The following is an 18,879-nucleotide window of genomic DNA, read 5'->3' as shown; positions in this document are numbered from 1 at the left end:
AACCAATAAAGAGTTGAAGTACAGTGACCATCAACCCAACTGACTTAAGTAATGATGATGGAGAAAAGCTGGTTTCACATAACTCACAGACAACATTTAAACAGACTGCAACAAAATAACTGCTAAGTACACACTGCAAATATATATTACACATTCACATTCATTACCCCTCCCCGCATACACCCCCATCAAATGGTAACTGTGTAGAAGAAATACTGAGGAAAATTGAAATAAAATTTCAATGATTAAGCAAATATCTACATTCAGTATTTGGAGGGAAAAAAAGAATATACTTGTTGTAAGAGGAATTTTTTCTTGGATTTCAATCAGACATTTAGAAGTTGGAGGTATAGCTCAGTGCTTTAATACTCCTGGCGTCTGTGTAAGGCTCTGGGTTCAAGAGAAACACTGTTAAAAAGACCAACATTTCGTATTGTATTTTCAGTAAGTCACACACACAAACTAGCAAGGAATTGGAAACTACATCAGTGACACATTTAGAGAAAACAAAAAAAGTACTTTTTTATTTTAAATGTAAAAATAAACTTTATAATCCTTATCAAGCTATTTTTTGCAAAATGTTTATTCTATTAAATCAATGCATTAATTTGGCTTAATAAGAGGTTGACATTTTAATTGTTTATTATTTCTAACTAAACCAGAATAAACACTTTTATCATAGATTATAGCTAATGATTATTAATATTTTTGAAAGAACCTAAAGTTCTCCCAAATTTTAGTACAGGTAGTTTCATTGTATGTTTCATCTAGTAGATATTTATAAAATAAATGTATGTAGAAATAATTGTTTTCTACAAAGTAAATACATTATACCATGTTATTAATCCACCAAATCAAAAGTGCTCGCTAAGATGAATAATAAGTTACAAAGAAATAATAATTCTTAATTACATGGATTGTGCAATGTTTTCAAATCTCTAAGAATTACCCACTAACACAAATCTCTGACACTAAAGAGCTGGAAAGTAAGTTTCACTATAATGTAATTTTAACTTGCATTTTCATTCATTTTAAATGCATTACTATGGTGTTTATGTTACAATCATGCTTTCCAGCATACATATGTAACTCTCCAGTGTACATATATAAAGGACATTTCTTACTATTGTAAACTATCCCTAAAAAGAAAAAGAAACCACCACCCTACATAAAACTATTAAAATGATCTCATTTAAAACAGATTAATGCAACATGCTTTTTCTCATATTTTCTCATATTTGAACTGTTTTCTAAATACCAACAGGAAACTTTGCCTATTTAATGTATGATAGCTACAACTTTATTCCCTAAGAAATTATGCATTTATTTTCTTCAGCCACTTTTTCACTTTAACTCCAAAAAAAAATATTGACTTGCTATTTTTAGTCTGCAAATGCTAAACTAAACTTTTTTGGGGGGAGGCAAACAAAAAAAGATGATAAACGTTGTAAACAATGAAGTTCCCCAAATTGATATTTTACTTTTTCATTTAGACCATTTAAAAAATCAGTTATACAGTTTCATCTTTCTTTTCTTTTTCTTTTCTGTTTTTTTTTAGATAGAGACTACTGAGATGGACTTGAACCGTGACCCACCTGGCATGCCTCTGGAAGCCAGGGTTGAAGATTTTTACATCCTGCACCCAGAAGCACTATTTCACTTTTTTTTTAAAACAATACAAATAAATTATTGACAGGGCAATACAATCGTGGTACCTAAAATTCTAATTGAATAAAATCTTTCAATATTTCATTATGCAGCTTAGAATAATTATATGATTTGAATAAACTGGTCAAAGTAAAAGAAGCATACAGTCAAGTAAATAGCCAGTTTGCTTTGGGGGACAGATAGTCAAAGAACTGAGACTAACAAACAAGAAAGAAACAATTTTAAAATGGAAAAAAAATGTCACAGAGCAGTTTGAGCCTCTGAAATGTATTTGACCTATTCAGTAATCAGGTCTAAAACAGAATTTTCCATTTTTTTCTTGAATAATCTCTATTATTTCCTTGAATATCAAACTGATTGGTAGTCACAACTTCATACACAATCAGAGCTTTATAGCTTGTTCATACAATACAGTATTAGTAAAGTAAAAAAAAAAAATCAATTCCAAACTACAGAGAAAATCTCAAATATTACATTCATCTTTGAAATAATTTACTAACGTGACAACAGTTTTGGCTTAAATCACCTTTGCATGCACTCAGACCAAGAACAGACTCCCTCCCATTCATTTACTTTGCAACACAAGGGCATTTAGTCAGTGGTAATATTCTTCAAGCCAAACTTCAAATAGATTAGAAATAGTAATTTCTAATTTTACAGAAATGTTTTTGCAAAAAGTGTTTTCTCTCACTCCCTCATCTTGTGTATTGAAGGATGTAACAATGCTTTTTATTTTTTCTCCCAAGCTAAATCTGAGTCCTCAAAATTGATCCCAGGCAGAAAAACCATGCAAATTAAAATTAAAATCAAAAATAGAAAAATTATACACACACACACACACACAAATATATTGGAATCATCCAACCTTTGAAAATCATTTAGAGATGAATTTTGGGCTCTTCCACTTACAGTTCCAAAATCTGTAATATTTAGGACATACTTCCCATTCTTTCCTGGATGCTTCCTCCCCTCAAAAACAGTTCAACAGAGGTTCAAGCTAAGTGGTAAGAAAAGCTTCTGAGTAGTCTTTGTATGGTTTTGTTTTTATTTTGTGATCTGAGTGGCATGTATTGCTTTTTCCTGTTACATCAAGTCACTCCCTGAGGTGTAGCCTGAGGGTGAACTGGTGTCTCTGTTCCATGATATTTACAGCTGCTCCCCTGAGGGTGGTGTTGCTTCAGATGCCAGAATGATCCTTACTAGACCTTGTTTCTGGTTTCTCATGCAGCTTCTCAACAGGCTTCTCAAGAGCACCATTCTTTTCATTTCTGTTGGGAAATACTACTTTGGACCGACATTCCCACAGTGCCTGGACAAGCACTGGAGATGGCTTTTTAGGATGCTTTTGGCACACTTCAGAATAGCTTAACTTTCAAGTTTGCTGTAGAGCCATAACTATAGATATATGTTCCTTACTATTGGCAAGATGAAGCATTGTTTTCCCTTGATAGCTTTGTAGTAGTTGGAGGAGACAGTGGTATAGTCACTGGATAGAGAATGTCCCATATTCATAGCAGCAGCATTTGTTTTATAACATCCTGGTGAGCTAAAGCCATTCACAAAATTATCACTAGGAAAAGGAGCCAGGGATGTTTCAAACTAAGGTTCAAGGCTTGGAGACCAAACTGAGGCACAATACTGCAGATGAGGATTATGCCTTGGTTGCTAAAGACTAGTGAGGGATATTGGATTGGAGTCTAAAGAGGTTGAGTGTTTAATCCATTAAACAATAATCATTCTTATCAAAACTGTATTGATGGCTTTTATCCTTACCATGATTGGCTTGCCCTGAAATGTTTTAACTACTTCTCTTAAGTATTTAAAACCTTGCTGTGCATCTGTGTCTGATTGGAAAGTGATATGCTAGTTGCTCTTGTGTATAAACTCACAGTTTATTACTTTGGAGAAGTTTTCATTTTAAAACAAAGCTTTCACTTCCTTTACAGATGTTGTATAAGGAATTCCTCTGAGAATTAAAATACAACGCTTATGGCTTGGTCCCATCTTTTCTCCCTTCTCATCAACTTGTACCCTAGTGGAAGATCTCAATACTTCAAGAATTAAATCTGGATCTGCAGTCATTTTTATTTTTTTATTTCTTTTATGTTGGCAACTGTCCATATTGGGACAAATAGATCACTAACCATTTGAGATATCAAGTAAAGGTCCTTTGATAAATCTTCTCATGAGAAACAAAATTCAAATTTTTTTTCAGATATTCTCTTACATCTTCTGTAGAAACTGTTGAATTGCTTTCTCCAGAAACATCATATGGGTAACTCAAGTCTTCAGGACCTAAGGTCATTCTATCAGCTGACTTTTCAATATCTGTGATATTTCTTGTGGTTTCCCAAGATGGAGAATATATTACTTCATATTCCTTACACATATCTGCTGAAAGTTCTTTATTGCACTCAGGGTGAGATCCAGATATGGCTGCAGTTCCATGTCAAGAGGTTTTGTTTACAGGTGTTCTATTCAGATTTCCAGAAAGAATTTCTTGCCATACATTGGTATTAGGATTTAAAGCAGTGCCTTTAGATGTCACTTGCTCTATGAAGAGCAACATGTCTGCTTCTGCTCTGTCAGATCGCTCACAGGCCCAGGGTCCCAATCGGTAGGTTAAGGATGCTCACCTTGCTTCTCCACTCAGCCATGTACACGGCCACTCCTTTATTAATATGACTCTAGTCTTATAAAGTCCACCTTTCTCCTATTTTCAACTCATATAATCACCATCTTCTCTAGAAAGCAAATATTTATTTCTCTGGGGATCCCTCTTTTACATGTAAATGTTATCTTAACATTTGATGCATCCTCATTTGTCTTCAAACTGTCACTTCAAACAAAATTCAAACTGTCACTTGATCTTCTTTCATTAACAATATATTTGGGAATTGCATTAGGTTATTTTCATCTATGTATCTGTTTACCCCTTTGTTAGTGATTCATTCATGTAATGAGATTTTTGCTTCTTTGTAAACAAAAAATGTTATGGGATATGTTTTTGTTTTAGTTCCAATTGTGGGATATGAGGCTAGTCCATCTAATCTCCATCAGGTGATTGTGATTTGCCTCATGTTCTGGTATGTGTATAATAGTGCTGGGTCCAGATAGTTTACATTTTGAATTCTAGAGGAATCTTGAGAGGATATAAATGTAAGAACTCCAAGAGGAGTGTAATTGCTGCTACTCCTCCCCCTCCTGCTGCTGCTGCTGTTGCTGTTTGCTGTTTGTTGTTGCTGCTTGCTATGTGCAGACTGGTGGTTGCTGACTGCTGGTTACTCTTTGAGGGGTGCTGGGTGTTCGGTACTAATTGCTGGTTGCTAGTTGCTTGTGACTGATAGATCGTTGGAGATATCCTGACAATGAAGATCAAATTTGCTTCCAAGAAACATGTTTCCCTTAATCAGCAGAAAATAATGAATTATATTCATTGTCCTTTTCTTTTTTGCTAACTTTTTGCTCTCCTGTTTAGTAATGGGGGATAAAAACAGACACTCATAAATTACCCAAAAGTCTGACAACATATTTATGCATCTATGTATCCATGTATCCATATACCTATCCATTATGCATCCATCAATCTGCCTCTTTTGGATTCATATTTACTTATTTATTTACTTACTTATCTTACTTATTTACCCACTAACAAAGGTATTTTCTATAATTTTGCTAGAAGACAAAGATGAAGTGTTGTTATATGCTTGACATCACATCACTTAGAAGTTGAATGAAACGACTATTGTTTTCAAAAAACAATGCACGTTTGTATGCCCCAACTTCTATTTGCTTTTGAGTATCACTATAAACATTACTCTTCACAGAATCGTCATAGGAATGATATTTGAATACCATCTAGGAAACTGGCTTCTCAAACAGTGCTTGTCTAAAGGGTAGAGTTTAATTTGAAATCCTAATGAATCAGTAATAATTTTCCTTTAGTATTTTGTCAAATAAGGATTATACCACCACTAAATGTATCATATAAAAGCGAAGTGAATAAAAGACTAGAAATTAGTTGACATATAAATACCATATAAATATGTAAGTAATTAAGAACTTAAATAGCTACCACACTCTAGTTGACAGAATTGGTTAAAAATCATATTTGATTTTTGTAATTTATTATTTTTCAATATTTATTTCGAATTCTCTTTGCCTTCAACTAATACCTGGCCAGATCATCATTCTTCAGCAAATGGGATGGTATCTTAGTCAGGGTTTCTATTCCTGCACAAACATCAAGACCACGAAGCAAGTTGGGGAGGAAAGGGTTTATTGAGCTTACACTTCCATGTTGCTGTTCATCACTAAAGGAAGTCAGGACTGGAACTCAAGCAAGTCAGAAAGCAGGAGCTGATGTGGAGGCCATGGAGGGATGTTTCTTACTAGCTTGCTTCCTCTGGCTTACTCAACCTGTTCTCTTATAGAACCCAAGAATACCAGCCCAGGCTGGTACTGTACTCGCTGGTTTTGTGCATCAAATTGACACAGGTTGGAGTTATCACAGAGAAAGGAATTTCAGTTGGGGGTGTACCCACATGTAATCCAGCTGTGGGACATTTTCTCAATTAGTGGTCAAGGGGGGAAGGGCCCCTTGTGGATGGTACTATCTCTGGGTTGGTAGTCTTGGGTTCTATAAGATAGTAGGCTAAGCAAGCCAGTAAGAAACATCCCTCCATGGCCTCTGTATCAGCTCCTGATTCCTGACCTGCTTGAGTTCCTTTCCTAACTTCCTTTAGTGATGAACAGCAGCATGTAAGTGGAAACTCAATATACCCTTTCCTCCCCATGTTGCTTCTTGGTCATGATGTTTGAGCAGGACTAGAAACCCTGACTAAGACAAATTGGTACCAGCATAGTGGGGTATTCCTGTGACAATCTGACCATGTTTTGGGGAGGACGGTGGAAGGACAGTGTATCTTTGAGCTAGAAAAGTCATTAGAATATTAAGAGCTCTGTGGAAAGTTCTGTAGGAGCTTGGAAGACAATGTTAAGAACAGTGCAGAAGATGACGGCCTAGTTTGTGAAATTTCAGAGGGAAGACTAAAGACTCTAAAAGGGCCCATATTTCAATTGTGAAGAGTCTGTGGTTTTGGTTAACTGGGGCTGAAGAATCAGCTGTGATTAATAAGATACCAGCACCACTAAAGCAAACCTTTGTATTACTGGGAGTATTGATGCTGGTTATCTGGAGCTAAGAAATGAGCAGTAATTAAGAACAGACCATCATCACTGAGGTGAAATCTTCTGCAAAGTGTTTTCTGAGAGCACAGAGGCTGTGTTCCAGAGATAGCCACGACTGTATTTTGTGCTGTGGCTGGACTTGGTACTGTGTAAGTCACCCATTTCGTACTGGTTTTGAAGACATGAAGTGGTCATGAAAAGCAGCTGAGGCTTGGCACTGTGAGAGGCCGTGGAAGGCCATTGGTGAAGGTGCAACCTAAGTTGCAATTGATGGCCCAGGACTGAAGGGGTCATGCATAGGACTTGAGGCTTGACACCATAAAGAGAGCCTATAAGAGGCTATTGGTGAAGCCTAGAAGAACAGAAGTCAGCAGTGTTTGGAGATGCCAGTACCATGAGATGACCACCAAGAACAGCAGCAGCAGTGGAATACAGGCAGCTGGAGCCTAGAAGACAAGCTGTGTGCTACAAAGTGCAGAGCTGGAGAAGTAACCCAAGCCCTTGGAGGAGCCCAGAAGATTGTGAGTTGGATCCCAAACATTGAACCATTGGAGTTTGAGTTTTGCTTTTGGTTGTGACTGTGCCGTGATATGTTTCCCTCTTGAAGGAAGAAAGTATTTTAGTGGAGCCCACAGTTAAGAGAACTTTGGCTTTTTAAAAGACTTTGAATTTTAAAAGATATTGGACATTTTAAAGGGATTGAACTTTTAATATGTAAAGACTGTGGGACTTTTAAACTTATTTAGATCTTGGGGATGAATAAGAAAGAGTTGAGGCTTAATAGTAATGTGTTTGTGTGCCAAGTTGACAAGGGTCAATTGTACTGGCTGGTTTTGTGTGTCAACTTGACACAGGTTGGAGTTATCACAGAGAAAGGAATTTCAGTTAGGGAAGTGCCCCCATGTAATCCAGCTGTGGGGCATTTTCTCAAATAGTGATCAAGGGGGAGAGCCCCCTTGTGGGTGGTACCATCTTTGGGCTGGAAACCTTGGGTTCTATAAGAAAGTAGGCTAAGCAAGCCAGTAAGAAACATCCCTCCATGGCCTTTGTATCAGCTGCTGCTTCCTGACCTGCTTGAGTTCCAGTCCTAACTTCCTTTAGTGGTAAATAGCAGCATGTAAGTGGAAGCTCAATAAACCCTTTCCTCCCCAAGTTGCTTCTTGGTCATGATGTTTGCGCAGGAATAGAAACCCTGACTAAGACAGATGGTAACACCCATAAGGGGCCCTCTCCCCCTGATCACTAATTGAGAAAATACCCCACAGCTGGATCTCATGGAGGCACTTTCTCAACTGAAGCTCCTTTCTCTCTGATAACTCCAGCCTGTGTCTAATTGACACACAAAACCAGCCAGTACAGAAGGCTTGAAGATAGATATTTAGTGCTCAGTACCTTTTGTTACTAGGAATGGAATTATGACATTCTAGAGAATACTTTGTATTTGTGTTATTTTTTTCTTGCCTGTATTATTTACTTTTTTCTCCATTATATTCAAGAAATATTATTAAATGATATACATAATCTACTCTCTTCACCTTTTAGCTGACCATTTGGCCAATTGCTCAGCTCCATATTCTTCAATAGAGCCCTTGCTGTGTTCCTCAGAGAATGTTGCTTAGAAACAAAGGCCCTTCAACCTTCTGACTTCATGGTTACAGACACTAAGAGGAATTTAGCAGTTTGTATCTGGAATTTCAATAAGAATCATGACTCCTACTTGCATTGCTGGGAATTGCCACCTTTGTATTTTAAAGTTAGAGAAAGTGTCTTTGATTGGTCATTGGTTCACAAGCTTCAAAGATCATGTTTGATTCACATGATCATAAAGATCATGCTTAAATTATTTATAGTGGCTATTTCAAGACTGTGCTACAGTTAAGTTCCATGCAATATTTGAAGATACTACTCTCTTTGTAATGGAGAAAGTCACACTAATGTGTGATATGCAAGGTACAAAGCCACTGTCTTATTTTTTCCTCTATCTGTGTCTGTAAATATGGATTGCTACTCCTTATACATGGATACATACATGTGAATGGAGTTCAGAAGACATTCAGAGTCTGTCACCTGATGTCTACCTTTTTTTTTTCTTTTTATATAGAGTCTCTCATGACCAGCAAACCTCAGATATCTGTCTACCTGTCTGCCTCCCCAGAACTATTATTAACAAGCATACCTCTACACTAAGCTTTAAATGTCATTTCTGGGACTTGAACTTGTCTTCTCAATAACTTTATTGACTGAGATAGTTCCTTAGTCCTACATTTCTTTTTCTACTGAAATGTAATTTATTTTAAGAAACCATCTTTCATGGAAGTGATAGTTTGGAGGTAAAAACATTGAATAAGTTTAGTGGAAATGTTCCATTAAAAGTGATAATGTCAGAGAGGACCAATCACAATCTAGAACAACTTCAAATAAAGTGAAGATAAATTGATGGCTCTTCATTGGAAGGGCCCAATATAAGCCAGGTTTCTGACTGCTTCTCTGTATTGATGCCATGCTAGTGCATGATTTCCCTTTATGTAAGGAAGGGATTTAAATATGATAAGTGCAGTGGAAGTCCATGTTGATGAATTGATGTATAATTTTAATTTATGTCCTGGTCATTCTGGTGTAGATCCCACAGAATAGTTATTAGTGCAGTTGTCCAAAGAGGATGAATTGTTTAACTGTACTGTTTTCTCATTTTGTTTATTGGGACCAATTTTGCAACAACTATTTATTGTAAGTAGTCACTCAGCACAAAAACGTCTGCTTACTCTGTGATCCATCTTCCTTACATCTCCCAATAACAGTTCTATGGCTAGTATCCTATGTATACAAAGAACTCAAGAAGTTAATATTCAGAGAGTCAAATAACCCTATTAAAAATGTGGTACAGAGCTAAACAGGGTATTCTCAATGGAGTAAACTCAAATGGCTCTGAAGCACATAAAGAAATGTTCAGCATCCTTACTTATCAGGGAAATGCAAATCAAAACAACCCTGAGATTCCACCTCACACCAGTGAGAATGGCTAAGATGAAAATCTTAGGGAAAAGCAGATGCTGGAGGGGATGTGGAAAAAGAGGAACATTTCTCTATTGCTGGTAGTATTGAAAGCTGATAAAATCACTCTGGAAATTGGTTTCATGGTTCCCCAGAAAATTAGACATAATTTTTCCTCTGAATCCAGCTATACCACTCCTGGGCATATAGCCAGAAGATGTTCCAACAGATAATAAGGACACATGCTCCATTATGTTCATAGAAGCCTTATTTATAATAGCTGGAAGCTGTAAAGAACCCACATATCACTCAACAGAGAAATGGATGCAGAAATTGTGGTACATATACACAATGGAGTAGTATTCAGCTATTAAAAACAATGAGCTCATGAATTTCTTAGGCAAATGGATGGAATTAGAAAGTTTCATCTTGAGTGAGGTAACCCAATCACAAAAGAAAATACATGGTATGCATTCGCTGATAAGTGGATATTAACCCAAAAGCTCAAAATGAATAAGTTACAATTCACAGACCACAGGAAGCACAAGAAGAATGAATACTGAAATGGGGGTGCTTTGGTTCCTCGGAGAAAGGGAACAAAATACTCACAGGAGCAATTATGGAGAGAAAGTGTGGAGCAGAGACTGGAGGAAAGGCCACCCAGAGACTGTACTACCTGGGGATCCATCCTATAGTCACCAAACTCCGACTCTGTTATGGATGACAAAAAGTGCATACCAAAAGGAACCTGTTAATGGTTGTCTCCAGAGAGACCCTGTCAGAGCCTTAGAGATAGAGAGGCAAATGCTAGCAGCCAACCATTGGACTAATCATGGGATCCCCAATGGAGAAGTTGGTGGGCAGACTAGAGAAGCAAAAGAGTTTTGCAGCCCCATGGGAAGAACAATGTTGTCAGTCATCCAGAAACCGGAGGACTCCGAGGGACTAAATCATCAACCAAGGGATGCCCACAGTTCCAGCCAAATGTATGACAGAGGAATGCCTTGTAGGACATTAGTGGGAGGAGAGGTCCTTGGCACTGTGAAGGCTCCATAGATGCCCCAGCGTTGATTAAATGAGGTGGGGACGTAGTTGAGAGTGGATTGGGTGGAGGGACATATACTTGGAGCTAAGGAGTGGGAGGAGGGCTTGGGGGCTTTCAGGGAGGGGAGAAACCAGGAAAGGTTTCAGCATTTGAAATATAATTAAACAAAATATTCAATAAAAATATTTAAAAAACAAAACAAAACAAAGAAACAAAAAACAGTTTTATGACTACCTCCTTTCTTCCAGGCATTCACTCATGTAACCTAGCCACTGGTTATTGCCACAGATTATTTGGATATCTCCACCTGTGACATATCTCCTGGCACATCAGATTGAAGTACTTGATGTCAAATTGACTTCACATTCTGACCACATATTTTACTTACCTGATGAATCCAATTTGGAAAAAGAACAGAATCTGAGAATGGAATTGGGATATGTGAAGTATTCTAAGGAGACTGGAGTTTCAAACTGAGCTGTGTTGTGTTTGTTTGAAGCTGATGGTTAGTTAGATGGACTGTGATATTTTCACCAGTATGCTTTACCTATATGAGGCTGTGACTGACCATGTTTTCCTTATCACTGATTTCTGCAAACTTCAGACTCATTACTCTAGGTAGAACTAAACAGACCTCAGTGACAAATATAAGAAATAACTGCTGATAATCTTAGCTGTTAATCATCAAAGGGCCTGACTTAAGCGTCATTTTCTAGAAGACAGCATATTTTGCTTAACATTATCATGTTCATCTTCCAGCTCCATCTACTTTCCTTCAATTGAATTTCAGTCATTTAAATTTTTTCTTGTTAATTTATTTTGAATTATCATTTGTTAATATATTATGCATAATATGTGCACCCTTGTACCATAGTGAGTCTGTAGAGGTCAGGCTCTTCTTCCATTATCTGCTGATAGGCACTGACGTTGATTCCGTGGGGGTTTATGAATTCTTATTTAGCCTGTTAGCTCATAACTCATAAAATTGGGTAACAAATATTACCATAATGCACTACAAAGAACTGATGTTGGAAACTTGAAGGCTGTGAGCAGAAGAGGAGGTAGTACATCTGGAAAACTCAGAAAAATGAATATTTCTGTTAACCAGCTGGTTGGGAGTTTATAAATGTGATAAATAAAATAATTTAAACTTAAAATCTTAGAGTCATTCCTAGTTGAAAAGGAATTTTACATCATCAGAAAAATATAGTTAGCTCATCGTATGTAGCTTATGTCGAGGTCAAAACATGTAACTAAATTTTGTAAATATCTAAAGATTTCTTCAAAGGTGCTGAAAATTGAGCTCTCCTGTGCAAGGGAGCAATTTTCTGTGGGTTTTCTTGGAATAATTTTGTGTATAGAAAAGATAACCTAGTTCCTGTCTAAAGTCTTTCTCTTCCTGATGTGTTTTTCCTTGGCATGACATGTGTTCCAGCAGAAGCCAGGAGAGTGATGAAATCGATGAGTGAGAGAGACATCTATGATCACTGAGAGGTTTTGAAAAAGTGTGTCAATGGAGCATCTGCTATTGTTCAACTGCAATTATCCTCTTATTTCTCTTGGACAATGAAGAGAAATAAGTCGAGGCGATTCCCTTTGTATAACTGCTGAAATGTGAGAACTCTCAAAAAAAAAAAACCCAGGTGTTTAGGATTGAAAGACTATGGATATTCTTTGAAATTGGACTCTGACCTTCTGAATTATGAACATGTATAAATTGTTATTAGGAAATTATGTAAATATTAGAACATGAGTTTTGCAGCAATATTCACAAACTCACTTATACTAGTGATTCTCATCCATTGAGTCACAACTATATTGTCAAACTTCTATCTTCAAAAATATTTACCTCATGATTCATAACAGTAGTAAAATTACACTTAGGACACAGTAATATAAGTAAAAAATAATAGTATTAACACTATATAAGTATAACTGTATGTTCTGGTCACTTTTTTGGGTTTTTTTACATTCCACATTTTTCTACCCCAATCCTTTCTCTTCTTTTATTCTCTATATTCTTTGTTTACATTCCAAATAATTTCCCCTTTCCCGATTTCCCCCTTTCCATAAGTCCCATAAGCCTTCCTCTCTCCACCCATTACACTATCAACCCCCTCCCATTACTCTGTCCTGGTAATCCCCTACATTGCTGCATAAGGCCTTTTCAGGACTAGGGCCCTCTCCTTCCTTCTTCTTAGGAATGATTTGATGTATGAATTGTGTCTTGAATATTCAGAACTTCTGAGCTAATATCCACTTATCAGTGACTGCATTCCATGTGTGTTCTTTTTTGAATGGGTTACCTCACTTAGCATGATACTTTCCAGTTCCAACCATTTGCCTATCCAATATATACAACTCAAGAACTCAAGAACTCAAGAAGTTAGACTCCAGAGAGCCAAATAACCCTATTAAAAATGGGGTACAGAGCAAAACAATGGATTTTCACTTGAATAATTTTGAATGGCTGCGAAGCACCTTAAGAAATGTTTAAAATCATTAGTCATTAGGAAAATCAAAACAACCCTGAGAGTTCACCTCACATCAGTCAGAATGGCTAAGATTAAATCATCAGGAGAAGATCCTTTCCCAGTCTGTTGGTTGATGTTTTGTCCTTTTCACGGTGTCCTTTGCCTTACAAAAACTTTGTGGTTTTATGAGGTCCCATTTGTCAGTTCTTGATCTTAGAGCATAAGCTATTGGTGTTCTATTCAGGAATTTTCCCCTGTGCCTATGTCCTCCAGGGTCTTCCCTGGAGGGACAGTTTCTTTTCGATTAGTTTCAGTGTGTCTGGTTTTATGTGGAGGTCCTTGATCCATTTGGAGTTGAGCTTGGTACAAGGAGATAAGAATGGATCGATGCACATTCTTCTGCATGCTGACCTCCAATTGAACCAGCACCATATGTTGAAAAGACTATCTTTTTCCACTGGATGCTTTCAGCTCCTTTGTCGAAGACCAAGTGACCATAGGTGTGTTGGTTCATTTTTGGGTCTTCAGTCCTATTCCATTGATCTGCTTGCCTGATATTGTACCAAAACCATGCAGTTTTTATCACTATTGCTGTGTAGTAGAGTTTAAAGTCTGGGATACTGAATCCCCCTGAAGTTCTTTTACTGTTGAGAATAGTTTTAGCTATCCTGGTTTTTTTGTTATTCCAGATGAATTTGAGAATTGCTCTTTCTAGCTCTATGAAGAACTGGGTTGGGATTTTTTGGGGGATAGCATTAAATCTGTAGATTGCCTTTGACAAGATGGCCATTTTAACTATATTAATCCTGCCAATCCACGAGCATAAAAGATTTTTCCATTTTCTGAGATCTTCTTCGATTTCCTTCTTCAGAGATCTGAAGTTCTTGTCATATAGGCCTTTCACTTGTTTGGTTAGAGTCACCCCAAGATACTTTATGCTGTTTGTAGCTATTGTGAAGGGGGTCATTTCCCTAATTTCTTTCTCAGTTTGCTTATCCTTTCAATATATAAAGGCTACTGATTTGCTTGTGTTGATTTTGTAGCCAACCACTTTGCTGAAGTTGTTTATCAGCTGTTGGAGTTCTCTAGTAGAGTTTTTAGATTCACTGGCTAATATCTAATATATACAAAGAACTTAAGAAAGTAGAACCCAGAGAACCAAATAACCCCATTAACAAGTGGGGTACAGAGCTAAACAAAGAATTTTCACATGAAGAACTTCAGATGGCTGAGAAGCACCATAAGAAATGTTCAACATCATTAATCATTAGGGAAATGCAAATCAAAACAACACTGAGATTTCACCTCATACCAGTCAGTATGGCTAAGGTCAAAAACTCAGGAGACAGCAGGTGTTGGCAAGGATGTGGAGAAAGAGGAACACTCCTCCACTGCTGGTGGGATTGCAAAATGGTGCAACCACTTTGGAAATCAGTCTGGTGGTTACTCAGAAAACTGGGCATGACACTTCCTGAGGACCCTGTTATACCACTCCTGGGCATATATCCAGAGGATTCTTCAGCATGCAATAAGGACACATGCTCCACTATGTTCATAGCAGCCCTATTTGTAGTAGCCAGAAGCTGGAAAGAACCCTGGTCTTCTTCAACGGAGGAATGGATACAAAAAATGTGGTATATTTACACAATGGAGTACTATTCAGCCATTCGAAACAATGAATTCATGAAATTCTTAGACAAATGAATGGAGCTGGAGAACATCATACTAAGTGAGGTAACCTAGTCCCAAAAGATCAGTCATGGTATGCACTCACTGATAAGTGGATATTAGCCTAGAATCTTTGAATACTCAGGACATAATCCACAAATTAAATGATGTCCAAAAAGAATGGAGGAGTGGCCCCTGGTTCTGGAAAAACTCAGTGCAAGAGTATAAGGGAATTCCAGAACAGGGAAGTGGGAAGGGATGGATGGAAGAACAGGTGGATGGAAGAGGGCTTATGGGACTTGCGGGGAGTGGGGACCCAGAAAAGGGGAAATCATTTGAAATGTAAATAAAAAAATATATCAATAATAATAAAAAAAAAAAAAAACTCAGGAGACAGCAGGTGTTGGCGAGGATGCAGAGAAAGAGGAATACTCCTCTACTGCTGGTGAGTTTGCAAGCTGGTACAATAACTGAAAATCAGTCTGGTTGTTCCTCAGAAAACTGAGCATAACACTTCAGAGGACCCAGCTATACCACTCCTGGCATATACCCAGAGGATTCCCCAGCAAGGACACATGCTCCACTATGTTCATAGCACCCCAATCCTTTCAAACACCTAACTTAGTCAAAGTGAGTGAATATTGTAGGGAAAAGAGATACTAGATTTAGTTAGACCACTTCCTAAGGGCAACTCCACTCCTTGTCAACAGTATATCTCTCCAACTATAAATACATTAATCTAACAAACAGCAAACCAGCAATTCATTTAAAGCAGCAAAATAGCAAAAGCTGGAACTTTGCAAAAATTTTCCTGCACCAGGGTCATGCAATAGCAGGTAACAGCAACAACAGGTTCAGCAGCTTGGTAAATACCACCTGAAGAAACCTCTATGACTTTAATATTTTACACTCTTACAATACTCCTCGGAATTCCAAATATAAACTATATTCACCTTGCAAAAAAAATGTCTCTGCTAGAGGAATGTGGCAAATCATAATTAACTGCTGTGGACAAACTGAATAAGCCATATATTCCCCTCCTGATATGTTGTATTCCATAGCTGCCTGCAGCTATGACAAACTGGGTTGCTGGAACAGAAACTGAGGGAAAGATGAGGAAGAGGTGAAAAGAATGAGGCTAGGACTATAGTTTAACCAATCGAGGCCCAAATTTTAATCAAAGTCAGGACTTTTAAGAATTTGGGCAAGCCCCTACCCCCAGACTCTGTGCTGAATTCCTGAGAAGTCCTCTGGCTTCTCCTGGTGGACCTTGGCTTGATTGCTCAGGCAGCTGGGTGGATCAACTGCTTAATTCAGGAATTCATAGACATGGAGGAACAATGAACTTAACATTCACTCTTAGCTTTTCAACCCTAGGATAAAAATTCCTGCTTTAACCTATTTCCCTGTTATGCCCTAACATCAGATTCATGCGAGAAGCCCGAAATTGTCTTGGCCATTGTCATACCTACCATGTGGCATGATACCCAATATGGCCCTGTACAGTTTCTCCCTTTTTATTAATTTGAAAATGATGAGATAGAAAACAAGTGGATAAACATCCATCATAAGAAGGCGGGCCTTAACCAGGGAGGGAACGCATTGACCTTAATTCCTCTTAAATATATGATGTCTTTTGCAGAGGAGGGCTAGTAGATTCCCTTATTATTTTATGGACAGTCTCTGGACATCAACCCCTATGCAATTTGGTGTACTTCCTAGGGACTCAGAAGCATAAATTCACCTCCCCATGCGGTGCCTAGCCATGCACTTCTCACTGGTGCCCATGTTTGCTCATAAACAAACATACATAGGTCTGAGTTCTATGTGGCTCCCTTTTTGGAGATCCACTTGTATAAGTTTTGAAGCCAGGGGGTCTGCAAGTGTCGTTAACAGACACACAATCTTTCAATCCAGGTGAGCCTGGGTAGAGACAGCCAGTCTGCTTAACAAACAAGGTCAAGTGTTAAAGGTGGAACTTGTCTGTGATATCCCTGAGGTATCCAATTCAGTTGCAAATTAGCAATTTAAAGGACATAAAGCTTGGCCTCTGGGATGGGAGAGGTAGCCTTGTGTATCAAGAGATAAGCTGTTACTTCACAGGAAAAGTGGAGACTATATTTTAAATTAACTCAACTGGCTGAGGATGATTATTAGCCATCATTATAATTGGAATCTCCAATATTGGATTTATTTCTAGACCAGGCTAGGGTTGAGTCAGCTGGTCACATTAAAGGAAAGAGAAGAGTCATTATAACTCCTCTTTAGATTAATTTTTCTAAGCTAGTTTAAGAGTCTCTATATTCTGTCCCACAAAGTGTAAAAGCTTGAAGCAAGGTAATTTATCTATTCTGGAACATTTGCCAATTAAGGTAAGTCAAGAACATACACCCAATATAGCTCTTATTTTACCATTGTCTGGGCACTCAGCAAGCCCACAGTCAGCATATCTTCAGCATGATACATCAATCACTATGGAAACTAACATTCCTCTGCAACTTTCTGTGGATAAAAAATAGACATGCCTTCTTCCCCAATATTAAGTCAGGATCATGGCATATGTCCATAAGTGAATTCCTTCATTTCACCCAGGCATCAGTATACCTAGTTACAGGATATCATATACACTCAGCACGGAGTTGCTTGGCATCCAAATTTTAAATTTTTCTTAAAAATATACAAGCATAATTCAAATGATATGCACAGGGACACAATTTTCCCCTCTCTTTTCCTTTTAGGCCACATGCATAAAATAAACATAGCATTTTTAGTTTCTGTTTCTGTTAGAGCAGTTGCAACTAGAAAGCCTAAAAATAAATCATTAGTCACATGCACATATTTTAATCTTCTAAATTTGAAATATGAGTTTCATTTATCTGTAATAATTAATTAAGTACTCTAGGATTAACACCATTATGTGGTAGAGGTAGAAATTGAGGACATCAAGAATAAATCTTTATAATTTGATGTGCACAAAAATACAAAATTATTTTGTAAGTCATTACCCTTTTGATGATGTAAATAATATGCTTGTACATCTGATTGTTTCTATATAGCCTATCTGGGATAAAAATTTTATGTGCCTTGCCTTAAGGGGTCTTGTCTAGGTACTTTTTTAAAGATTAATTATATATAAGAATACTGTAACTGTCTTCAGACACACCAGAAGAAGACGTCAGATCTCATCCTAGGTGGTTGTGTGCCACCATGTGGTTCCTGGGATCTGAGCTCTTATAATCCGTGATTGAGGGGTTATCCATTAACTGCTGATCCATTTCTCCAGGCATACAACCATAAAATACAAGAGTTCAGCTTCCAGCACCCGTGGCTGTCTCTCCAGCCTTTGGATTAGCTCTTAGATATCCAGTGTACAGTCATTTAAAGAACATATCTTTTTAAAGTTGAATTACATTTGCATAAAAATTATAAAAATTAAGAATAGCAGTATTAAAAAGGAAACAATTTTAAGCAATTATAAACCATAAACTATATATATATATATATATATATATATATATATATATATATATATATATATATATACTATTATTAAAAGCTTGATATTTAACATCTTAAAAATAGTCGCTATAGCACCCAAGTCAGGTATCGGTGCTGAAGCAAGGGGAAACTCAAAGGAACAAACATGTGATCTGATAGTAACATATTATCTTTTGGATAACAATTATTAATTTTGCCTAAAAAGGCTTGCCATGTAATAGATCAACCATCATTGTTATGTAATAACCAATTTGATTGCTGTCTGAAACAAGGAACTAACATATTCTACCTTGAAAACAGAAGTTTAAGTCCTCCCATGGCAAGCTTAAGATGAGGTTAATATAA

At 37.2% G+C, this 18,879-nt stretch overlaps 1 pseudogene; it reads right to left on the bottom strand.

Annotated features, from left to right (window-relative positions):
* Nucleotides 1-2,845: 2,845 nt before the first annotated feature.
* LOC127697746 (la-related protein 4-like) lies at nt 2,846-4,237 on the bottom strand (annotated as a pseudogene).
* Between the last annotated feature and the right edge of the window lie 14,642 nt (nt 4,238-18,879).

Source organism: Apodemus sylvaticus, chromosome 12 (genome assembly GCF_947179515.1).
Source record: "Apodemus sylvaticus chromosome 12, mApoSyl1.1, whole genome shotgun sequence".
In the NCBI taxonomy this organism is placed as follows: Eukaryota; Metazoa; Chordata; class Mammalia; order Rodentia; family Muridae; genus Apodemus; species Apodemus sylvaticus.
The sequence above is the reverse complement of the archived record's forward strand: the minus strand, read 5'-3'. Positions and strand labels throughout refer to the sequence as shown.